A 26811-nucleotide genomic window follows, 5' to 3' on the forward strand; every position below is an offset into this window, starting at 1 on the left:
ATAGAGGATGTCTTAGTTAGAGTTGGTGAACTGATTTTCCCTGTTGATTTTTATATTTTGAATATGGAGGAGGGATTTTCTCAAGGATCAGTTCCCATCATTCTAGGCAGACCTTTTATGAAAACTGCTAGAACTAAGATAGATGTATATGCAGGCACACTATCTATGGAGTTTGGTGATATAACTGTTCATTTTAATATTCTTGATGCTATGAAACACCCACCTGAAGATCTTTCTGTATTTCGTGCTGAAATAATTGACCATATTATTGATGAATACCTGACTGATCTTCATTCTAATCTGCATGCCTGTCACTCTTCATGCATTGAATCTGAATTTGTACTTGATCATATGTATGAATTTGATGCTGAGAGTGAATATGAATTTGATATTGATTACACGTCTGGTGATGTTTTACCTCTTGAGATTGATTTTCTAGAGTCAGATAGAACTAACCATGTTTCAAGAAGTACATATACCTCTGACTTTCTTTCTACCATTATCCAGCCGCCCCCACCTGAATTGAAGTCTCTGCCATCAAATTTAAAATATGCTTACTTGGATGATAACAAAAGTTTTCCAGTGATTATATTTGCCTCCCTTGCTGATGAGCAAGAGGAGAAGCTGTTATCAGTTCTCAAGAAGCATAAGAAGGCTATAGGCTGGACCTTGGTGGACATTCCTGGTATTAGCCCATCCACATGTATGCATTAGATAAATTTAGAGGATGAGGCTAAACCAGTAAGACAGCCACAGAGAAGACTCAACCCGGTGATTCTTGATGTAGTGAAGAAGGAGGTAACCAAGCTTTTGCAAGCTGAAATCATTTATCCTATCTCTGACAACCAATGGGTGAGTCCCGTCCAAGTAGTCCCGAAGAAAACCGGCCTCACCGTGATAAAAAATGAGAAGAAGGAGCTAATTCCTACTAGTGTGCAGAACAATTGAAGAGTCTGCATCGACTATAGGAGGCTGAACTAGGTTACCAAAAAGGACCATTTTCCCCTGCCATTCATTGAACAGATGCTTGAACGCCTGGCAGGTAAATCTCACTACTGTTTCCTTGATGGTTTTTCTGGTTATATGCAAATCACTATTGCTCCCGAGGATCAGGAAAAGACCACATTCACCTGCCCCTTCGGCACTTTTGCCTATAGGAGGATGCCTTTCGGCCTGTGCAATGCCCCTGGTACCTTCCAGCGGTGCATGATCAATATTTTTAGTGATTTTTTAGAAAATTGCATAGATGTGTTTATGGATGATTTCATTGTATATGGAACCTCTATTGATATTTGTTTGGATAGTTCGGAAAAGTTTTTGAATAGATGCACTGAAACTAACCTTGTTGTAAATTTTGAAAAATGTCATTTTATGGTTGAGCAAGGTATAGTTTTAGGCCACATTATTTCCAATAAGGGCATTGAAGTAGATCTTGCAAAAATTTCTGTTATTTCACAATTGCCTTACCCATCTTGCGTGCGAGAGGTACGATCTTTTCTTGGTCATGCAGGATTCTACAGGCGCTTTATAAGAGATTTTAGCAAAGTAGCCCTTCCATTATCCAACTTGTTGCAAAAGGAGGTGGAGTTTGACTTTAATGATAAATGCAAAGAGGCTTTTGATTGCCTCAAAAGAACATTGACTACCACCACCATCATCCAAGCACCCGACTGGACAGTCCCTTTTGAGCTTATGTGTGATACATCAAATTATGCATTGGGGGCTGTCCTTGCTCAGAAAATTGATAAATTGCCCAGGGTGATATATTATGCTTCTAAGACTTTAGATGCTGCCCAAGCGAATTATACTACTACTGAGAAAGAGCTACTAGCCATAGTTTTTGCTCTTGAAAAATTTCGTTCTTATTTGCTTGGTACTCGCATTATTGTTTATACTGACCATGCAACTCTAAAGTACTTGTTGAAGAAGGCTGATTCAAAGCCTAGGTTGATCCTATGGATGCTCTGGCTCCAAGAGTTTGACTTGCAGATCCGTGATAGGAGCGGAGCACAAAATTTAGTTGCTGATCATTTGAGTCGGATCGAACGTGTGTCTGATGAGGATTCACCCATTCAGGATGATTTCCTGGATGATCATTTGTATATACTATATAGTATTTCTGATTCTCTTTCTACTCCCTGGTTTGCTAACATTGTCAATTATTTAGTTGCTTCTGTTTTTCCTCCCTTAGCATCTAAGGCTCAAAAAGATAAAATTAAAAGTGATGCTAAGCATTTTATTTGGGATGACCCCTACTTGTGGAAATTGTGTAGTGATAAGGTCATTAGACGATGCATTCCAGATCATGAGACTGACTCAGTCCTGTAATTCTGTCATTCTTCCGCACTGGGAGGTCATCTAGGTGTTCAAAGGACAGCTCGCAAAGTGCTTGACTGTAGCTTTTATTGGCCTACCATCTTTAAAGATGCGTGGAAGATTTGTAGTACTTGTGAGCAGTGTCAGAGAGCAGGAAGTGCACTTACATGGCGACAACAAATGCCTCAGCAACCTATGCTATTATGTGAGGTGTTTGATGTCTGGGGCATATATTTCATGGGCCCTTTTCCTATCTCTTTTGGTTATGTTTACATTCTCCTTGCAGTTGATTATGTTTGAAAATGGGTGGAAGCCAAGCCCACTAGAACTAATGATGCTAAGGTTGTTGCAGATTTTGTCAGATCTAATATGTTTTGTAGGTTTGGAGTACCTAAAGCAATCATTAGTGATCAAGGAACCCATTTTTGCAACAAATCAATGCATGCCTTGCTTAAAAAGTACGGGGTTGTACACAGGGTATCCACACCATACCACCCCCAAACCAATGGACAGGCAGAAATTGCTAACAGGGAGATCAAGAGAATTTTAGAGAAGATTGTGCAGCCAAGCAGGAAAAATTGGAGTACCAGGCTTGATGATGCTCTTTGGGCACATCGGACTGCCTACAAAGCACCCATAGGAATGTCTCCTTATCGGGTTGTCTTTGGAAAGGCATGTCATCTTCCAGTGGAGATTGAGCACAAAGCATACTAGGCAGTGAAGACCTGTAACTTCTCTATGGATCAAGCTAGTGAGGAAAGAAAGTTGCAACTGCGAGAGTTAGATGAGATCTACCTAGAAGCCTACGAGAATGCCAAGTTCTACAAAGAAAAGTCCAAGAAGTTCCATGATAGCATGATAATTAAGAAGGACTTCATGGTTGGGACACAATGAAGTGATATTCGTAAATGTAAGTTCACATACTTTAGTCTTCATTGTGATTTTTTAGCATTCATCAAGTTCAGAAAATCTCTTTAACAATGCATCGACCTCATGTATCAAAGTTAAGTCCCCCCAAGAATTACTCATTTTGTCTCTAGTACTCAATAACATTTCCAACGCACATGATTGGACCTCAAGGGTATTGAGCCAAACATATTGCTATATCTAAAAGGTTCACATGTACACAACAGACCTGAGTAGTTTTGTGTCTGCAAAAGCAAGTAAAACTATCAATACCAATGTTGTCGACACGTTTATACCCATTCAAGATCATGTTTTGTGCTTGTGTTGATACAAAGTCCCATATCTTGTAAAAAAAAAGTATTAAACTCAATTTTAAAAATTGGACCAATTATTGAATCGGTCAAGGTACTAGATTAATGGGTTAATGGTCAAACTAGATGAATCAATATAAATTAAAATAATACACACACACACACACACACACACACACTAGCTTATAGTTACTAATATATTTGTTTGCCTTACAATACTAATACATTGAGTTAGCCTGGTTCTAATTTTGCTATTATCCATCCTAAGGTTTATGGTTCAAGTTAGCATGGGCACTTTTTGTTTAACATTTTTAAAATTTTAATCAATTCTAGTTGTGAAAAACATAGAGCAATGCAACAATAGGTAGCGTGGCAGTGCAACAGGTGTGACACATAATGGAATATGCAGGCACATGGAGCAGATAACATGGAAACATGTATCTGGAACCACGTGCATGTTAAGGAACAAGTGAACCCATTTTAAAAAGTAGAAAATCCAATTTGTTTGGGTGGCAGTTCACACTGGTTGAACTTGGTTTAGAGACCAATTTGATAACGTTAGAGTAGGTTAATGACATATCTGATCAAATGCTACAATCGAATTGACAAACATACTGATTTGCAGTCCTTCAAGGTCGGTCTAATTTTTAAAATATTGATTGAACATGTGTTCCACTACATTGATGATTTTTCTAAAATGAACCCTTAATTTCAACTTATTGGAATATAAGCATATTATTTATTACATCCCAACAACAATACATATCACTCATGCTATCACAAAGCAACCTCTTCAATCTTGTGTGTGCACCTTTAACGCTGTTGTCACAACCTACCCTTCGGCGGGAGGGCGACACGGGGCTTGCGGGTGCGTCTTCCATGGGAGGAAAATGCGCGGAGTCGCCACCAACGTTTATTCAAGGAAAACGTCGGAAAAACCGGAAAGGTGTGGTCTACGAACTTTAAGTGTGAAAGATTCGGGAGTTGTTTTTACGCACGGGGAAGATATTAGCACCCCACGCGTCCGTCACAAGGGACGACAACCTTTAATCGAGTGTGCAGATATGACTTCAAATTGTTTTATTTTCCCTTTCTTACGTTTTTATGTCTTTTTACGCCTTTTGTATTTTTTTTTTATGAGTGAATAGGCAATGTAGTCCATGAGATTGTACCCATTTTGCATATTAGTCCCTAACTTAATATTAAATTCAAAATAGTCCCTATCTTTGCATAAGTGTTGCAAAATAGTCATTCCGTTAAATTTTAAAGTAACGCCGTTAGTGAGGTCAATTTTAGTGCCACGTGGACTATCCAACGTGGCACTAAAGGATGACGTGACATGACACATGGATGTGCCTCTTAAAAGATGCCACGTCATTTGATGATAACAAAATGAGTAAATAGGCAATTTAGTCCCTGACTTTGTATCCTTATTGCATATTAGTCCCTAACTTAATGAAAAATTCAAAATAGTCCCTATCTTTTGCATAAGTATTGCAAAATAGTCCTTCTGTTAAATTTTAAAGTAACGCTGTTAGTGAGGTCAATTTTAGTGCCACGTCATTTGATGATGATAGAATAAGTGGCTTCTTCAAATTTGATGATTTTGAACCAATTGAGACATATATACGAAAAAGAATCCACACACACTTGTACAAATAAAAAGAACCAAAAATTCACAGCAACAACCTTATCTCTGTAGCCGTCAACACCAATGGGCGAGGTCTACATAATTTATCTCTGTAGCCGTCAACCCCTAATGCCACGTCATTCTTTAGTGCCACGTTGGATAGTCCACATGGCACTAAAATTGACCTCACTAACGGTGTTACTTTAAAATTTAACGGAAAGACTATTTTGCAACACTTATGCAAAGATAGGAATTATTTTGAATTTAATATTAAGTTAGGGACTAATATGCAAAATGGGTACAATCTCAGGGACTAAATTGCCTATTCACTCATTTTTTTTATCTTTTTGTGGTCGACAAGGATGTTTCCCTTGCTCCTACGTATTCCTCAATTGCGATAAGGAAATCAGACCTACGTAGTTCTTTGAGAACTGGACATTGGTTAAGTTGTTTTTATCTTTTTTTGCAAGATATATTTTGACCGAACAAAAGTCGTTTAAGGCGTTGGACCATTTAAACGATCTTTTGATTCTTTTGAAAAGAGAGAAACGTTAAGGCGTTGGACCATTAATGATCTCTTGGGGTGGTCGACAAAAGCGGTAAAGTTACATGTTGATTTTATGCTTTTGAACGGTCCATGTTAACCGATAAAAGCAAAGAGGACCATGTAAGGCGTTGGACCTTTGTCATACCCTAATTTCGTCCGGGGACCATTGTTTGATGGCATGCAACCTTTGCTTGACCGCTTCGAGGTACTTGGCACCCATTGTTGCACAATACGTAAAGTTTCATAACGTGCCAGAAGTCAAAAGAGAGCATTGTTGCACGATCCGTGAAGTTCCGTAACATGCTGGAAATAAAAAAGGAAGCATTGTTATGCAATCCGTGAGGTTCCGTAACATTCCGAAAGCCAAAAAAGGGATGATTACGTAATCCGTAAGGTTCCGTAACATTACGGAAGGAAAACAAGTATCATTACGGAATTCGTAAATTTTCGTAACGTTACGGAAAAAGAATCAGCAAAAAAGGCAAGGGGTGTATTTAGTAAACAGGGGGGTGCAAATAGAAACTAGGCCCACTTGGGCCTTCCAGGATGTTCCTCCAGAAGGCACCAGAGACCTAGCTCGCCTGGGCGAGCTGGGTGCCAAGCTCCTCCCTCATTTTCCTATAAATAGGGGGAGAAGGGAAGAAGAAAAACGTTCAACCCTCCTGGTATCTAAGGATCACTTGAAATTAGTGAAAAAAATCGTTTCCGTGAAGAAAATCCAAGCCGAGGCGCTTCCGTAATGCGTCCGAAACGTTTCCGTGGGTGATTCCGTGAAGATTTTCTGCCGTCTTTCGTTCGTTCTTCGTTGTTCTTCGGTCTTCAACCGGTAAGTTCTCGAAATCGAACTTTTTAATTCATTCTATGTACCCTTGGTGGTCCCCACTTGTTTCGCGTACTTTTATTTTCATTTCATTTACTTTCCGTACGCCCTTTTGACGTGCTTTAGTAATTTATTTAAGTCATTTTTTCACCTAATCAAAAAATAAAATAAATTCCCACTGATCATTTGAATTGCAATATTTGTTAATTTTTGTTAAAATGAAATTTGACCGTTCGGTCATGCCGTAACCACGTTGGAAGCCAAAAAGAGGTAAAATAATAATATAATAATCAAAAAATATCTTTTAGTAAAATAAAACAAAAAAAAATCAATCAGACGTTTTTCTTTGGAAGTTTCCTTGAATGAATTGATTAATAACCAAAGTGAAATTAAGGCTAAAATCAACTCACAAATCAAGTTTTGTTCGAAAAATCACTAAAAAACGTTTTAAGGTCCAACACCTTAAATGATCTTCTTTGCTTTTATCGGTTAACATGGACCGTTCAAAAGCATAAAATAAACATGTAACTTTAACGCTTTCGCGAGAACTACATAGGTCTGATTGCCTCTTCGATGGAGGATACATAGGAGCAAAAGCCTCGCTTTTGTCGACCTCGTGAGATGGTTAGAAGTCCAACGCCTTAGCTTTCTCACCAAGTAAAATGGATCATTTAAAGGTCCAACGCCTTAAATGACCCCCTTCCAAGTAAAAAGAATCACTTGATTCGCCCCTTTTGAAAGAACTACGTAGGCCTGATTTCCTTTTCGATGGAGGGTACGTAGGAGCAAGAGCCCCACTTTTGTCGACCTCAAAAATAAAAAAAGAAATAAAAGTTTAGATACATAATTTCACCCAATTCTAATCTAAGGCTATTGTCCTTTGGGACAAATGTGAGAGGTACTAATACCTTCCTCAAACGTAAAGATAACTCCCGAATCTGGAATATTCTTCATGACCGGTTTCCTTTGGTTTTTCTAACGTTTTCCTTTCAATAAACGTTGGTGGCGACTCCGTGCATTTTTCCTCCTATGGAAGACGCACCCGTGAGCCCTCGCGTCGCCCTCCCGCCGAAGGGTAGGTTGCGACAGTTGGCGAATCCACTGGGGTCTGTTTTTGTGAGTTAGGCCTATTTTAGGAAAGTGTGGAATTATGAAACTTTGTGTGTGCGATTTTTCTTGAACTGTGTAAAAATAATAAATGCTATCTTTTCCACATTTTTACACCGCATTCTAAGCACCCACGGGTTTGAGAAAAAAAGGGGGCCCTATACCCGGGTTCATGGAAATCTAAGGAGTGGAGGTGGATCTATGGTCATGCCAGGTCTTCGACTTGCTTGATAATAGTGAAACCTCGTCTAGAGCTTTCTCTCTTTATAATGTGTTGTCGCTGGTATTCCATACCGCCGCAATATTATTATCTTGAGTGATGATACCTCTAGAAAATAGCCATGTGAGATATGGATCGTTGGGAGTAGTTATTAGAGACCCCTAGATATTATCCTATAGGTCCCCAAATAGGGGCATGGAGCAAGCACGCTCTGTACCATTTGTTCTCATGCATTCTTCTGCGAATAGCACATAAATTATAGTTTTGCTGTATATCTAGTGATATCTTGTCTCTTTAGAGTAATGCATCACTTTTTAATGCATACGTTGGGGCGGCAATGCCTAGAGCGTAGTATTAAAAAGATGGATCTTTTTCGGTCTTGTATATGTAAATTACCACTTGTTTTTCTTCTTTTCGTTTCATGCATGTGCATTGCATCATCATGTATATGCGTTCAACATACTTTTTGTTCTACAAACTGCATACCCTTTGTTTTCATGTTTGCTTATGCGTGATCCTTTCATTTTCCTCTACAAAACAAAAACAAAAAAGAAGCATGAGAATTCATGATGCATTCTTAGTTGCATGTGTTAGGTACCATGAGCCAACCATGTTGGGATCATAAACCCATTTCTATATAAAAAAAATAACAACAAAAAAAAAATGATTGAGCATGGTACCTAATGCATGGTTAACTAGGAAATGATGTCTCTTCGGGCATCTCAATCTCATAATTACATTTTCCATGCATAGCATGCGTATTCCCGAGTCTTTCATCCCTATGAAATGTTGTTGAAGTATTGGCGATCAAAATTGCCATTCCCTGGGTTATGGGGTTGAACCAAGCTCGTGCTTTTACGAAAAGGTTCATCAAGTCAAGAAGTATGGAAGTAACCATCTTGCAAAAAATTGGGGCAAAAGATGGATCGAGTTACATCGCTGCTTCGTCTACTGCCAAACACATTTAGGACTGTCGATGTCCCTGTTACTTCCAGTTTCACCTTGACGAAGATGTCATGGACCATGTTGAAAATCTAAATTGATTCAACCCCATATCCTACGTAAAAATTCGCAATACTTCAACTGTGCATCATTCGCATACATCCATGTTGTTCATTGGTTGCATTGCTCATTGCATTCTTTCCTTGAAAAAAAAAGAACTTAATCATTGTTATAAAAAAGAAAAGAACACGCTTTACGACACCCTTACCGAACCTCTGTTAGAGCTAGAGTAATGGGTAAAGTAGAGGAGGTGCAAGAGAAGATGAAGGCCGACATGGAGGCCATGAAAGAGCAAATGGCCACAATGATGGAGGCCATGATGAGCATGAAGAAGATAATGGAAGCCAATGCGGTTGCAGTTGCCGCTACCAGCGCTGTTGCTAAGGTGAACCTGATGCCCCCATCTGACCTCAACCAAATGAATCATCCAACCTCAGATACGGTAGGCAAAGATTTGGGAAGTACGGATGGCCCCATGATGTGCAAATTCAAAATGAGCATGCCTTCCCGCCATATGGCTTGCCTCCCAACTATACACCACCCAATGTGGCGTACACTCCCAATGAGAATGTCAATAACTCCACTCCTATACCCATTGAGAGCCAACAACCTCAATTTGATCATGCACATGTCTCTTAAACCGTGGGGGAGACACATGAAATTCCCACCACAATCTAGCCAACTTTGAGCCTTGCCTCGGATATGCCACTGAAGGGCAAGCAGGTTGTGGTATACCCCTGCAAAACACTTTGGAGGGCCCTCAGTATCACCCACAACTACACCTCTTGCATTCCACAACAAGTAAAAACCCTCGTGCTATGGCAAAAATGGGAAAGTTGGATCATCTAGAGGAGAGGCTCAGGGCCATTGAAGGAGGTGAATATTATGTCTTTGCTAACCTAGAAGAGTTGTTCCTAGTACCCAATATCATCACCCCTCCCAAGTTCAAGGTGTTGGACTTTGACAAGTACAAGGGGATTACTTGCCCCAAGAACCATCTAAAGATGTATTGTCGGAAGATGGGGGCATACGCAAAAGATGAGGAACTGCTGATACATTTCTTCCAAGAAAGTTTTACTGGGGTAGCTGTTACCTGGTACACTAACTTGGAACCTTCCCGAGTCCATTCTTGGAAGGACCCAATGGTTGCCTTCGTTAGGCAGTATCAGTACATTTTTGATATGGTTCTGGATAGGATGCAACTACAGAACATGTGCAAAAAGGGGCACGGATCTTTCAAAGAATACGCCCAAAGGTGGAGAGACCTGGCAGCTCAAGTGGCACCTCAATGACGGAGAAAAAAAGATGATAATCGTGATGGTAGACACATTACCAGTATTATAATATGAAAAGATGGTGGGGTACGCACCTTCAAGCTTTGCGGATTTGGTCATCGCCCGGGAAAGGATCGAAGCGGGTCTGAAAAGAGGCAAATTTGATCATCCTGCTTGGATGAATGAGAAAATTGGGGCAAATAAAGTGGATGAGAAGGAGGGAGAAACCCATGCTGTGACTGCCATTCCTATACGGCCAAGTTTCCCACCAACCCAACAATGTCATTACTCAGCCAATAACAACCTTCTCCTTACTCACCACCTAGTTATCCACAAAGGTCATCCCTAAATCAACCACAAAGCCTGTCTACCACACTTCCAATGACGAACACCACCTTTAGCACAAACCAAAACACCAACCAAGAAATGAATTTTGCAGCGAAAAAACCTGTAGAATTCACCCCAATTCCGGTGTCCTATGCTGACTTGCTCCCATATCTACTTGATAATTCAATGGTAGCCATAACCCCAGCCAAGGTTCATCAACCTCCATTTCTCTGAGGATACGACTCGAACACAACGTGTGCTTGTCATGGAGAAGCCCCAGGGCATTCCATTGAGCATTGTAGGGCCTTGAAGCATAAGGTGCAAAGTCTAATTGATGCAGGCTAGCTAAAATTTGAGGAGAATCGCTTGTGAATCCTAACATTGACAAGCGACACCACACATGGGGCAATTTTGAAAGCTGTTGTTAGATGTCTCTAATGACTCATCAGGATTTTCAAGTTTATGCCATTATTGTAAACCACAGTTACAATGCTAAATAAAATGGATAAATTGGACATCTTTGTCTCTCTCATCCTCTCACAAACACATCTTTGCTTATTCAACTTTCACCGGAATGTGAGTGCAAGCCATTGGTTTGTTTAAGCGACCTGCGCTCCTAAGTGTAGACTTCCAAGACTGTTCAATCAGAGATTACTCGTCCTGCACGTTGGTGAGGGTGTCGTAAAACAACGAGTAAAGTTCTAAACAAATAAGTTTCAAACTAAAAGAAAAAAGCATTTGATTGACTGTGTTTTCAAGTAAAAATATAGACATTCATGTGACCTTATTTTATCATTCCTAAAGAAGTGAGTTATCAAGAATAGGAGTCATTTGACTTAGCCCATCAACTAAAAAAATCCTTCAACTATTTCTCGTCCTTGGAAAATTCTTTTTGCAAGAATCAACCGCTTATTTCATTCTTCCTTGCTACAAGGTTGTGAAAACAAAACAACGATGGTTACCTCAGAGCCCTACACTGAGGCAATGAAAGGCACCATGCATAAACCTCAAGCGAACCTAAGGGCAGATTAGAAGTTCTCACCCAATGGGTTCCCAGCTACAAGGTCATGACAAAAGATAAAAATGGATACCTCAAAGCCCTACACTGGGGCAATGAAAGGCACCATGCATAAACCTCAAACGAACCTAGGGGCAGATTAGAAGTTCTCACCCAATAGGTTCCTTGCTACAAGGTCATGACGAAAGACAACGATTGGTACCTCAAAGCCTTACACTGGGGCAATGAAAGGCACCATGCAAAAACCTCAAGCGAACCTAGGGGCAGATTAGAAGTTCTCACCCAATAGGTTCCCAGCTACAAGGTCATGACGAAAGATAACAATTGGTACCTCAAAGCCTTACACTGGGGCAATGAGGGGCATCGTGCATGAGCCTCAAGTGAACATAGGGGCAGATCAAAAGTTCTCACCCGTCGATGTTTTTAAACAAAAAAGGGGGACACACCCTGGAATTTCAATGGATTGATTAAACGTCAAACGGCTCCATTGCCGTCACTCCAAAATGGTCAAGTGACTAAATCAAATAGAACAAACACTCTAAGGGAGTTCCCAGAGAGATTTGCAAAGATAGGATAAGGTTGCATGAATTATCGCCTCTTTCAAAAGGACAGTCGATCTGTGTTTTCCAAAAAAAAAATTAAATCAAAATCAAAATCACAAAATAGGGAAAGAATGTCATGGACATTGTACAACTTTCCGTTGCATTGCATTGTTTCATATGAAGTCCACATTTACCAAATTTCAAAGATTGCATACATATGCATCCCTGAAAATCATGTTAACTGCATAGATTTCCTACACCTAATGTCCCATCTTTTGGAATTTGGGATGATCGGCCCTCTCAATGAGTCAATCTCTTGCTTTCTCAAAAGGGTGGACCCTTGGGTACTAGTACCCTCACCCTTAGAGGGCTACACGCCCTTGCCATCAGAGGACTACACGTCCTCGCCTTCAGAGGACTACACGTCCTCGCCATCAGAGGACTACACGTCCTCGCCTTCAGAGAACTACACGTCCTCGCCATCAGAGGACTACACGTCCTCGCCTTCAGAGGACTACACGTCCTTGCCTTCAGAGGGCTACACGTCCACTCCTTCAGAGGACTACGCGCCCTCACCTTCAGAGGACTACACGTCCTCACCTTAGAGGACTACACATCCTCGTCTTCAAAGGGCTGCTTGCCCTCGCCTTCAAAGAACTACGCGTCCTCGCAATCAGAGGACTACACGTCCTCACCTTCAGAGGGCTACACGTCCTCACCTTAAGAGGACTCCACGTCCTCGCCTTAAGAGGGCTGCACGCCCTCACCTTCAGAGGACTGGACGTCCTCACCTTCAGAGGGCTACATGCTCTCACCTTCAGAGGACTACACGTCCTCCCTTTCAGAGGGCTACACGCCCTCACCTTTAGAAGACTACATGTCCTCGCCTTCAAAGGGCTGCACGCCCTTGCCTTTAGAGGACTGGACGTCCTCACCTTCAGAGGGCTACACGCCCTCACCTTCAGAGGACTATACATCCTCCCCTTGAGAGGACTACACGTCCTCGCCTTCGGAGGGCTACATGCCCTTACCTTCAGAGGACTACACGTCCTCCCTTTCAGAGGGCTACACGCCCTCGCCTTTAGAGGTCTACATGTCCTCGCCTTCAAAGGGCTGCACGCCCATGCCATCAGAGGGCTGCACGACCTCATCTTCAGAGGATTGCATGTCCTCACCTTCAGAGGGCTGCACGCCCTCGCCTTCAAAGGGCGACACGTCCTGAACTTCAGAGGGCTGCACGCCCTCGCCTTCAGAGGGCTGCACACCCTCGCCTTCAAAGGGTGACACGTCCTAAACTTCAGAGGACTGCACACCCTCGCCTTTAGAGGGCTACGCGTCCTCACTTTTAGTGGGCTCCATATCCACACCTCAAGAGAATTTAAGGTCCTCTGCCCTTAAATGCTTAACCAAGACTTGAGCTCCCAGTTAAGGGGCCAGTAATTTCCTTTTATCAGTTTCTGGGCCACCCCCTGATATTTGAAGGTGACCAACTGTGCGAACACAACCAGAGACGGAGGCTATCGCCCGACTACTATGCATACCGGGGCAAGATTTCACCCGTGCCGCTGCAAAGTGACGAGTGCGGATCATGCGCACCAACATGACCACTCTTACACAGATATGTATGACATTGCTACTTAGCATCATTCTGCCCAGCGACTGTAATGCCGATCTCCCCCTGCGGAAGTATCAGTTGGTCTGTGCCGTCCCGACATAGGTAGGTATGCATTATGTCCAACCGATTTCTGATGCCATCTATTATTTGTAGGGATCGCGCCTGCAAGACACCCAGTGGACCCGGAGGAGCCCAACAGGGCCCTGGGGTTTCCGGCTCTGGTTACGGGCCTCTGTTAGTCCTACAGGGTGCCTGTTCCCCCCAGCAAGGTCACGCCATCATGACATAGGTAAGTATGCACATCACTCAACTGATTTCTGATGTCATATATTGTTTGCAGGGATCGCGCCCGCAAGACACCCAGTGGACCCGAAGAAGTCCAACAGGGTCTTGGAGTTGCCAGCTCTGATTACAGGCCTCTGTCAGTTCTACAGAGTGCTTGTCACCCCTAGCAAGGTCATCAGGCCCCCTACTAATCGAGCTTTCATCAAGAAGTACTGCGCCCCCAGGCAGGCGCAGGGCAAAACACCACAGCAGCCTGGGGATGGCCGATAGCGGGCAACAGACGCACCGCCACCACCTCTAGAGTTCACCTCAGCTCATCCACAAAAGGTTAGAGTGTTGCCTACGATACATGGCCGACCAATAGGCGACCAAGTCCAAAGCCAAAGGTAAGCAAAGTACTAGGTCCATGACAGATAAGTCATAAGGCGTCCAACTCAAGACGTTAAAGAAGCGCTACTAGGAGGCAACCTAGTACCTTTTAAATCTCTACTTGTTATTTGATCACCTTTGTTTCTCCATTCATAGTAGGACACACCTAGTTGTTCATGATCCTAGGAATTTAAATAAAACAAGCACAAGCTCGGAAGGTAGTCATACCTCACAAAATATATATATGTATGTTTAGGTAGCAAGATAGCTTGGATATGCATGTATATAGCAAAAATACCTCACAAAATATATATGTATGTTTAGGTAGCAATATACCTTGGATATGCATGTATGTGGCAGAAAATACCTCACAATATATATATGTATGTTTAGGTAGCAAGATACCTTGGATATGCATGTATATAGCAAAAATACCTCACAAAAATATACACATGTTTAGGTAGCAAAATACCTCATGGAAAATAAAAAAAACAAAAACAAAAAGAGAACAAAAAATATATCTTCCGGCTGAAAAGCCAACATGCTTTTGAAGAGAAATAACTTCCAGCTTTTCTTTGAAAAAAAGATTCACTGATCATAACCAATTTTTTGAAAAAAAATGTGTATACACCTAAAGGGTGAATGCTGTGAAAATTTTCCCGAACGCCCAAAATGGACTTGGATGAATGCATAAATTGATAAAGGAACATATTTTGGAAACACTGGTTTGACTTAAAATAGGGAAAATGAATCCTGAGCCCTAGTGTCACATGACCATAAAAACTTGATGCTTGAGTGTCCACATGGGTGCATGCATGACCAGTTTTTCATAAAATTTCCTAATCATCATTGTTGCATGTGTATCGTGGAAATAATGTGGGACATCCCCTTTATCCCCGAACCACTGGCCAAACCCTGACATATATCATGTCCTGCTGTTCTACAAGCCTTGAGCCAAAATCCCAACTTACCATAAATCTTGACCCAGGGTGAGAATGTCAATCCTTGCCCTTGAAAGAAAACAAAATAAAAAGGAAAATTCCCAATCAAAGAGTGGGAGAAAGCAAAAAAGAAAGAAAATTCCCAATCAAAAGAGTGGGAGAAAGCAAAAAAGAAAGAAAATTCCCAATTAAAGAGTGGGAGAAAGCAAAAAAAGGAAAGAAAATTCCCGATCAAGGATCGGAAGAAAACAGAAGAAACATCCAGAAAGGTCTCTGGACCAGACAATATCTGAACAATACAGAATTGTCACCAAGTAAACAAAAAAAGAAAGGAAACCACGACCTAAACTGGTCCTCTCCCTTTGATTGCCAACCAAAATCCTGTGCGTCGGTGGCTTGTTCACCTCACACTAAACAAAAACAGAAAAGGAAAAGGCCAAGAACACTCAGAGCCAAATTTCCCACCAAGAAAACAAACCATTCCCGAGAAAAAGTCCTATTGATCCATGATCACGCATGTAATCGTTGATTTGTTGGGAAATGATTTGCAAAATCAAGTCATGACATATCTATGGTTCGAAATTAGGATAAAACACTTACTTGTGTGAGATTGATACACTTTGAGTGATTTTCTTCTATTTTTGTTGGACCCAATGTTTCCTCTAAATGGTCGTTTAGAAACGAAATGCTAACATCCAAAATCTCATTTATGGTTATGAGAAAATTTCATCAGCATACTCTCCTTCCCTGATAGACACAATGTTTTTCATCCAAAAAACATATGTTGCTCTGATCAGTTGGAAGTTTTGTCTCTTTACTAGAGCATGTTCACATTTTAGTGAAGAAAACACCGAGACTATTTTAGTCTCACAGTTATCAAGAACTACGTAGGTCTGAGTTCCTCATCACAAATTGAGGATACGTAGGAGCAAAAGCCCTGCTTTTGTTGACCACCCCACCTTTTGTTACCATGTCCCAAGAGTCCGGTGGCATGCGGAGCCACATGACCGTGGGATCCCCAGATTCGTATTCTTTTCAGTTTTATGTTTCATCATTTATCATTTGTATGTTATTTCTATGACTTGAGGGACTAACGTTTGTTTTTGTTGTTTCGATTGTCATTTGTTTTGTGCATACATTTTGTTTGGATTGTTGCATTAGTGCTTATTTCGTTATTGTTGATAATATTTGTTGAAATTCCGGAATCGTGTAGAGTTTTCATTTAGGAACGTCATCCTAAAATAAAACGAACAAACGTCATGATAACGCCAAGAATAGAGAAAGAAAGAGACGTTGTGGACAAAATCTCATATCTGTATATAAAGAAAAGAAAAGAAATTTTTTGTATATAAACAATGTGTGAAAAGATTTTTTTTTTTGTATATAAACAATGTGTGAAAAGAGTTTTTGTATAAACAATGTGTGAAAAGAGTTTTTGTATATAAACAATGTGTGAAAAGAGTTTTTGTATATAAACAATGTGTGAAAAGAAATTCTTGTATATGAGCAATGAGTGTGTATAAAGGAATTTTTTGTATAAACAACGAGTGTATATTGAAAAAGGAAAAAGAAATCTTTGAAAAGGAATAGAGATTTTATATAGACCATGTCGGTATAAAGAGAAAGAGTTTTTCAATGCGTGTGTATATAGAAAAAAAAGTTTTTTCCATGTATAGGAACGTAGGTGTACAGAGGAAAAAAAAAGCTTTTCTCATAGATAACGATGCATGTATAGTTTTTGCAAACATGCATAAGAAAAATGAAACAAAAAGGAAAGAGAAAGAAAGACCTCGAAGGTCAGCATGTTATGGTCATAGGAAGCACAAATCATTCGTAGAGAGCAAACATATCTTTTGGAAACAAGAAACTGACGCTAAGAGTTTATTTTCCAAAATAACCGAGATAAGAATGGATGGATTCGTTGAACCAATGAAAGAACATAATTTGGAAACGTTGGGTCTACTTGCATAAATCCCAAGCCTTAGTATCACAATGCCATAAACTGGATGCTTGAGTACCCACCTAGTTGTATGCATGACTAATTTTGCACGTTGTTTCCAAATCATCATTGTTACGCGTGCCTCGTGGAAATAATATGGGAGTTTAACCCAAACCGACACCCTGACACATGAATTTGTTTTGCCCCAAATATCAAAATCGGGCACGCACGATGAAAAGACCATGTTGAGACACAACCATAAGCTACCTTGAACCTTGGCCCATGAAGAGAATCCTCATCCTTCCCCCCGAAGAAGAGGACAGCAGAATCTCCTCAAGGGAGAGCGAATAACGAATGCTAAAACCCGAATTCCCAATCAAAGATCGAAAAAAAAGGGAGAGAAAGAAATGAAAAGGAAGAAATGAAAAGAAAGAAAAGAAAAGGAAAAGAAGGATTCCCGATCGAAGATCGGAAGAAAGTAAAAAGGAAAAGATCGAAGGAAAACAGAATAATTCTCGATCAATAAAGGAAACCAAGAAAGAGAACAGAAGATCTTCAGACCAGATAAATTTTCGGCAAGGTAAATGACCACCGGCAAAGGGAAAACCCATTTTGAAGTGGTTCTTCCTTTGGGATTGCCATACAAGGTCGCTCCCGACTGGTGATGTCCCGCCCCACATAAACAAAGAGGAAAAGACCGAAACACCCAGCTTCCTCTCCAAAAACACCACCCTTGAGAAAATCCTATCGGTCCGTGATCGCGCGTGTAATCTTTTGGTTCGATAGGAAATCATGTGCAAAATAAAGTCATGGTGCAGCTATGGTTTGGAATTAGGGTAAAACACTTACCTGTGTGAGTTTTTATACACCATGAGTGATTCTATTCCCAGTTTCAGTTTGACCCGACGTTTCCATTAAATGTTCATTTAAAAGCTAAACGTTGACATCCTACCCTTCATTTTTGGTTACAAGGAAAACTATTTTGGCATAAGCATATTGTTTCTCTAAAATATGGTGCCCTCGTGAATGATTTATTTTCCCTGCTAAAGCATGTTCGCCTTTTAGGTGAAAGAACCCGGTAGACCATTCGGTCCAAAAATCAAATCTTGTTCGGAGCCCCATGAATTGATTGCCATTCATGCATCCTCCGCCATCGAGTCCAGAGCCCCACGAATTGATTGCCTAGCGCTATTCGTGCATCCTCCACCATCAAATCTTATTCGGAGCCCCATGAATTGATTGTCATTCATGCATCCTCCACCATCGAGTCTGGAGCCCCACGAATTGATTGCCTAGCGCTGTTCGTGCATCCTCCACCATCAAATCTTATTCGGAGCCCCATGAATTGATTGCCATTCATGCATCCTCCACCATCGAGTCCGGAGCCCCATGAATTGATTGCCTAGCACTGTTCGTGCATCCTCCACCATCAAATCTTATTCAGAGCCCCATGAATTGATTGCCATTCATGCATCCTCCACCATTGAGTCCGGAGCCCCACGAATTGATTGCCTAGCGCTGTTCATGCATCCTCCACCATCAAATCTTATTCGGAGCCCCATGAATTGATTGCCATTCATGCATCCTCCATCATCGAGTCCGGAGTCCCACGAATTGATTGCCTAGCGCTGTTCATGCGTCCTCCGTTATGAAGTACGGAGCCTCCGGTGAGGGGAAAATACAGTTTTTTTTGTTATTTTCCCAATCGGTTCCTTCACCAAACATGTGTATACATATACATATTATGTTATTTTTGTTTGTTTGATGGCATGCAACCTTTGCTTGACCGCTTCAAGGTACTTGGCACCCATTGTTGCACAATACGTAAAGTTCCATAACGTGCCAGAAGTCAAAAGAGAGCATTGTTGCACGATCCGTGAAGTTCTGTAACATGCCGGAAATCAAAAGGAAGCATTGTTACACAATCCGTGAGGTTTCGTAACATTCCGAAAGCCAAAAAAGGGATGATTACGTAATCCGTAAGGTTTCGTAACATTACGGAAGGAAAACAAGTATCATTACGGAATTCGTAAATTTCCGTAACATTACAGAAAAAGAATCAGCAAAAAAGGCAAGGGGTGTATTTAGTAAACAGGGGGGTGCAAATAGAAACCAGGCCCACTTGGGCCTGGGCGAGCTGGGTGGCAAGCTCCTCCCTCATTTTCCTATAAATAGGGGGAGGAGGGAAGAAGAAAAACGTTCAACCCTCCTGGTATCTGAGGATCACTTGAAATTAGTGAAAAAAATTGTTTCCGTGAAGAAAATCCAAGCCGAGGCGCTTCCGTAATGCGTCCGAAACGTTTCCGTGGGTGATTCCGTGAAGATTTTCCGCCATCTTTCATTCGTTCTTCGTCGTTCTTCGGTCTTCAACCGGTAAGTTCTCGAAATCGAACTTTTTAATTCATTCTATGTACCCTTGGTGGTCCCCACTTGTTTCGCGTACTTTTATTTTCATTTCATTTACTTTCCGTACGCCCTTTTGACGTGCTTTAGTCATTTATTTAAGTCATTTTTTCGCCTAATCAAAAAATAAAATAAATTCCCACCGATCATTTGAATTGTAATATTTGTTAATTTCTGTTAAAATGAAATTTAACCGTTCGGTCATGCCGTAACCATGTTGGAAACCAAAAAGAGGTAAAATAATAATATAATAATAAAAAAATATCTTTTTGTAAAATAAAACAAAAAAAAAAATCAATCGGACGTTTTTTTTTTTGGAAGTTTCCTTGAATGAATTGATTAATAACCAAAGTGAAATTAAGGCTAAAATCAACTCACAAATCAAGTTTTGTCCGAAAAATCACTAAAAAACGTTTTAAGGTCCAACGCCTTAAACGGTCCTCTTTGCTTTTATCAGTTAACATGGACCATTCAAAAGCATAAAATCAACATGTAACTTTACCGCTTTCGCGAGAACTACGTAGGTCTGATTTCCTCTTCGATGGAGGATACGTAGGAGCAAAATCCTCGCTTTTGTCGACCTCGTGAGATGGTTAGAAGTCCAACGCCTTAGCTTTCTCACCAAGTAAAATGGATCATTTTAAGATCCAATGCCTTAAATGACCCCCTTCCAAGTAAAAAGAATCACTTGATTCGCCCCTTTTGAAAGAACTACGTAGGCCTGATTTCCTCTTCGATGGAGGGTACGTAGAAGCAAGAGCCCCGCTTTTGTCGACCTCAAAAATAAAAAAGAAATAAAAGTTTAGATACATAATTTTACACAATTCTAATCAAAGGCTGTTGTCCTTTGGGACAAACGTGAGAGGTGCTAATACCTTCCTCAAACGTAAAGATAACTCCCGAATCTGGAATATTCTTCATGACCGGTTTCCTTTGGTTTTTCTAACGTTTTCCTTTCAATAAACGTTGGTGTCGACTCTGCGCATTTTTCCTCCTATGGAAGACACACCTGTGAGCCTCGCCTCACTCGCCCGTAAAAAGGTAGGTTGCAACAACCTTAAAACATTTCTTTTAAGTGATTTTTATGGACAAAGCTTGATTTGTGAGTTGATTTTAGCCTTAGTTTCACTTTGGTTATTAGTTAATTCAATTAAGGAAAATACCAAAGAAAAATGTCCAATTGATTTTTTTTTTTATTATTTTGCCTCTTTTGGTTTTAAACGTGGTTACGGCGTGAAAGATCGGTTGGATTTTATTTTAACAGAGATTAAACGATATTACAACTCAAATGATTGGTGGAAATTCATTTTATTGTTTATTAGGCGAGAAAACAGTTTAAATAAATGGTTAAAGCACGTCAAAAGGGGGTACGGAAAACAAACGAAAATAAAAATAAAAGCACGCAAAACAAGTGGGGACCACTAAGGGTGCATAGAATGAATTGAAAGATTCGATTAGGGAACTTACCAGTTGAAGACCGAAGAAAGACGAAGAACGAACGAAGAACGATAAAAAACGATGAAGAATCATCACGAAATCGCTCACAGAAACGTCTCAGAAGCGTTACGAAAGCGCCGCGACTTGGATTTTCTTCACGGAAACAATTTTTCTCACTAATTTCAAGAGAATCCTAAATACCAGAAGGGCTGAACAACATTACTCTACCCTCTTTCCCCTATTTATAGGGAAAAAAAAGGGAGGTGGTTGCCGCCCAGCTCGCCCAAGCGAGCTGGGTTGCTTCCACCAGAAGGCACCGCCTTCTGTTGGAACCCCCTGGAAGGCCCAAGTGGGCCTGGTTGCTATTTGCACACCCTTTTTTTTTTACTAAATACACCCCCTTTTGCTTTTTTTGCTAATTCCTTTTCTGTAACGTTACGGAACTTTACGAAATACGTAACAACAATTATTTTCTTTCCGGAATGTCGCAAAACTTTACGTATGATGCAACAATGCCCTTTTTGACTTCTGGAATGTTGCGGAACTTTACGGATTGCGCAACAATGCTTCCTTTCGACTTCCGGCATGTCGTGGAACTTCACGGATTACCTAACGATGGGTGTTAAGTACCTCGAAGCGGTCAAGCGAAGGTTGCATGCCACCAAACAATGGTCCCTGGACGAAATTAGGGTATGACAATTGCCCCTCTTTACTTATCTTTTATTGGAGATAAAAGTGAAGTAAAGATAAGACACTAATTTCGTTTGAGCGGAACTTCATTCGGCCGGTCAATATCCCCACCAGCGAAACCTGTCATTCAGAAAGAAAAGAAAAAGGTAGCAGAAGCGTCAACAAACTTCAGTGTTTTGAAAGCGACAAAGTTGGACAACCACGACACTTCTCTTCGCCATTACACTCGATTGTCCCTGCCCAGTAGAGAAGAATCTCGTGCGTCGCCGGACTTGAATCTTTTCGGACGACGAGAGTAAAACCTGCAAAAATTTTGAAAATAATCAGAACCGAACGACCAAACATCATCCTGATGCCATCAAATTCGTTCCCCTCGGTTGACGAAAGGTGCGGATGACCATAAGGTATCTCCGCTTGCCACATAACTCGCTGTCCCTGGATGGCAAAAGGTGCAGAAGACGATGTTAGTCTCTGTGCATCAACGGGCTTGTTTTCCCCTGGTTGACGAAAGGTGCGGGTAACCATATGGTAACCCCGAATGTCACCTAACTTCATGGGTCAGGATGACAAAAGGTGCAGAAGATGATGTTAGTCTCCGCGCGTCAACGGGCTCGTTTGCCCCTGGTTAAGGAAAGGTGCGGGTAACTATACGGTAACCCCGTATGTCACCTGACTTCACGGGTCAGGACGACAAAAGGTGTAGAAGATGATGTTAGTCTCTGCGTGTCAACGGGCTCGTTTGCCCCTGGTTGACGAAAGGTGCGGGTAACCCTACGGTAACCCCGCATGTCACCTGACTTCACGGGTCAGGACGACAAAAGGTGCAGTTGACGATGTTAGTCTTTGGGTGTCAACGGGCTTGTTTGCCCTTGGTTGACGAAAGGTGCGGGTAACCATACGGTAGCCCCGCATGTCACCTGACTTCACAGGTCAGGATGACAAAAGGTGCATAAGACGATGTTAGTCTCTACTTGCTATCGTGCTTTGAGTCTTACAGATAGTGAAAGAATGTCTATACGGATAAACACTTGGGTATCTCCGCCAGCCCCCTAACTTCACGGGTTAGCATTGACAGAAATTGTTTGTGCAGAGAAATACTTGTGTATCTCTGCATGTTACCTGATTTCACCGGTCAGTATGACAGAAAGCACAGAAGACGACGTAAATCTCCGCGTATCAATAGGCTCGTTGGCCGCGATTGACAAAGGGTGCTGAAGATGACGTTAGTCTCTGCATGCTATCATGCTTTGAGTCTTACGGATAGCGAAAGAGTGTTTATACGGATAACCACTAGGGTATCTCCGCCTGCCCCCTAACTTCACGGGTTAGTATTGACAGAAATTGTCTGTGCAGAGAAATACTTGTGTATCTCTGCATGTCACCTGATTTCACGGGTCAGTATGACAGAAAGCACGGAAGACGACGTAAATCTCTGCGTGTCAACAGGCTCGTTGACCGCGATTGACAAAGGGTGCAGAAGACGACGCTAGTCTCTGCATGCTATCGTGCTTTGAGTCTTACGGATAGCGAAAGAGTGTTTATACGGATAACCACTTGGGTATCTCCGCCTGCCCCCTAACTTCACAGGTTAGTATTGACAGAAATTGTCTGTGCGGAGAATTACTTGTCTATCTCCGAATGTCACTTGACTTCACGGGTCAGTATGACAGAAAGCGCGGAAGACGACGTAAATCTCCGCGTGTCAACGGGCTCGTTGGCCGCGATTGACAAAGGGTGCAGAAGATGATGTTAGTCTCTGCATGCTATCGTGCTTTGAACCTTACGGATAGCGAAAGAGTGTTTATACGGATAACCACTTGGGTATCTCCGCCTGCCCCCTAACTTCACGGGTTAGTATTGACCGAAATTGTCTATGCAGAGAATTACTTATGTATCTCTGCATGTCACCTGACTTCATGGGTCAGGATAACAAAAAGTGTGGGGCGATCGACAAAAGCGAGGCTCTTGCTCCTAAGCATCCTCAAGTTGTGATGAGGAACTCAGACCAACGTAGTTCTTTCTTGCGGTGTGAGACTAAAATAGTCTCTACCGGGAGATGCTGACATCTCCAGAAAGGGTGCAGATGACCACATTGGCCTCTATTTGTCAATCGAACTTGGGGTCTCCAAATGATGAGGTACGGATAACCGTAAGGTGTCTCCGCGTGATACTTGACTCTTGAGTCATGATAGCAAAAGGTGGGGTGGTCGACAAAAGTGAGGCTTTTGCTCCTACGTATCCTCAATTTGTGATGAGGAACTCAGACCTACGTAGTTCTTTCTTGTGAGACTAAAATAGTCTTGGTGTTCTTTCACTAAAATGCGAACATGCTTTAGTAAAGAAACAAAACCTCCAACTGATCAGAGCAACATATGATTTTTGATGAAAAAAATGCGTCTATTGGGGAAGGAGAGTATGCTGATGAAATTTTCTCATAACCATAAATGAGATTTTGGATGTTAGCGTTTCGTTTCCAAACAACCATTTAGAGGAAACACTAGGTCCAACAAAATAGAAGAAAATCATTCGAAGTGTATCAATCTCACCCAGGTAAGTGTTTTATCCTACTTCCGAACCATAGATATGTCATGACTTAATTTTGCAAATCATTTCCTATCAAATCAAAGATTACGTGCGTGATCATGGATCAATAGGACTTTTTCGGGAATAGTGTTTTGGTGAGGAATTTGGCTCTGAGTGTTTGGGCCTTTTCCTTTTCTGCTTTTGTTTAGTGCGAGGCGAGAAAGTCGCTAGCGCACGGGATTTTGGTTGGCGATCAAAGGGAGAGGACCACTTCGGGTCGTGGTTTCCTTTCTTTCCTTATTTGGTGGTGACAATTCTGTATTGTTCAGATATTGTCTGGTCCAGAGACCTTTCTGCATATTTCTTTGTTTCCTTCCGATCTTTGATCGGGAATTTTCTTTCCTTTTCTTTTTCTTTTTGCTTTCTTCCAATCTTTGATTGGGAATTTTCTTCTTTTGCTTTCTTCCAATCTTTGACCGGGAACTTTCTTTTCTGCTTTCTTTTGAGGGCAAGGATGGGCATTCTCACCCTGGGTCAAGGTTTATGGTGAGTTGGGATTTTGGCTGAAGGCTTGTAGAACGGCTGGACATGATATATGTCAGGATGTTGGTTTGGCCAGCGGTTCAGGGATAAAGGGGATGTCTCACATTATTTCCATGACACATGCAACAATGATGATTAGGAAATTTTATGCAAAACTGGTCATGCATGCACCCATGTGGACACTCAAGCATCAAGTTTTTATGGTCATGTGACACTAGGGCTTAGGATTCATTTTTCCTATTTAAGTCAACCCAGTGTTTCCAAAAAGTACTCTTTTATCAATTCATGCATCTATTTGAGCCCATTTTGGGCGTTTGGGAAAATTTTCATAGCATTCACCTTTCAGGTGTATAGACATTTTTTCAACAAAACCCTTTCTTTTGATCGGTGAATCTTTTTTAAAGAAAAGCTGGAAGTTAATTCTTTTCAAAAGCATGCTGGCTTTTCAGCCGAAAGATATATTTTTTGTTCTTGTTTGTTTTTGTTTTTTTTTTCATGAGGTATTTTGCTACCTAAACATATGTATATTTTTGTGAGGTATTTTTGCTATATACATGTGTATCCAATGTATCTTGCTACCTAAACATACATATATATATTTTGTGAGGTATTTTTGCTATATACATGCATATCCAAGGTATCTTTCTACCTAAACACACATACATATATTTTGTGAGGTATGACTACCTTTCGAGCTTGTGCTTGTTTTATTTAAATTCCTAGGATCATGAGCAACTAGGTGTCCTACTATGACTTGAGAAACAAAAGGTGATCAAATAACAAGTAGAAATTTAAAAGGTACTAGGTTGCCTCCCAGTAGTGCTTCTTTAACGTCTTGAGCTGGACGCGTGATGACTTGTCGGTCACGGACCTAGTACTTTGCTTACCTTTGGCTTTGGACTTGGTCGCCTACTGGTCGGTCATGTATCGTAGGCAACACTCTAACCTTTTTGTGAATGAGCTGAGATGAACTCTAGAGGTGGTGGTGGTGCGCCTGTTGCCCGCTACTGTGATGCCTCACCCTGCGCCTACCTGGGGGCGCAGTACTTCTCGATGAAAGTCCTGTTAATAGGGGCCTGATGACCCTGCTGGGGGCTATGGGCACTCCGTAGAACTGACAGAGGCCCGTAATCAGAGCTGGAACCCCAGGACCCTGTTGGACTTCTCCGGGTCCACTGGGTGTCTTGCGGGCGCGATCCCTGCAAAAAATAGATGACATCAGAAATCAATTGAGCGATGTGCATACTTACCAATGCCACGATGGCATGACCTTGCTGGGAGGGACGGGCACCCTGTAGGACTGACAGAGGCCCATAACCAGAGCTGGAATCCCCAGGACCCTGTTGGACTTCTCCGGGTCCACTGGTTGTCTTGTGGGCGCGATCCCTGGAAATAGTGGATGGCATCAGAAATCAATTGAGCCACATGCATACTTACCTATGTCATGACGGCACAGACCAACTGACACTTTGGCAAGGGGAGATCAGAGTTACGGTGGTGTGCATGATGCCCATTCGTCTCCTTACAGCAGCGCGGGTGAAATCTTGCCCCGGTATGCACAGTAGCTGCATGATAGCCTCCTCCTTTGGTTGTGCTCGCATAGTTGGCCCTCCTCTAGGATCAGGGGGTGGCCCAGGAGCTGATAAAAGGAAACTACTGGCCCCTTAATCGAGAGCGCAAGTCTCGGTTAAGCATTAAGGGCAAAGGACCTTAAATTCTCCTAAGGCGCAGATGTGGAGCCCACTGGAAGTGAGGACGCGTAGCCCTCTAAAGGCGAGGGGGCGTGCAGCCCTATGAAAGTGAGGGTGTGCAACCCTCTGAAGGTGAGGACGCGTAGTCCTCTGAAGGCGAGGGCGTGTAGTCTTTTGAAGGTGAGAACGTGTAGTCCTCTAAAGGCGAGGACGTGTAGTCCTCTGAAGGTGAGGGTGTGTAGTTCTTTAAAGGTGAGGACTTGTAGTCCTCTGATAGCGAGGACATGTAGTCCTCAGAAGGTGAGGGCGTGTAGCCCTCTAAAGAGGAGGACATATAGTCCTCTGAAGGTAAGGG

The sequence above is a fragment of the Glycine soja genome, chromosome 16 (genome assembly GCF_004193775.1).
Source record: "Glycine soja cultivar W05 chromosome 16, ASM419377v2, whole genome shotgun sequence".
Taxonomy (NCBI): domain Eukaryota; kingdom Viridiplantae; phylum Streptophyta; class Magnoliopsida; order Fabales; family Fabaceae; genus Glycine; species Glycine soja.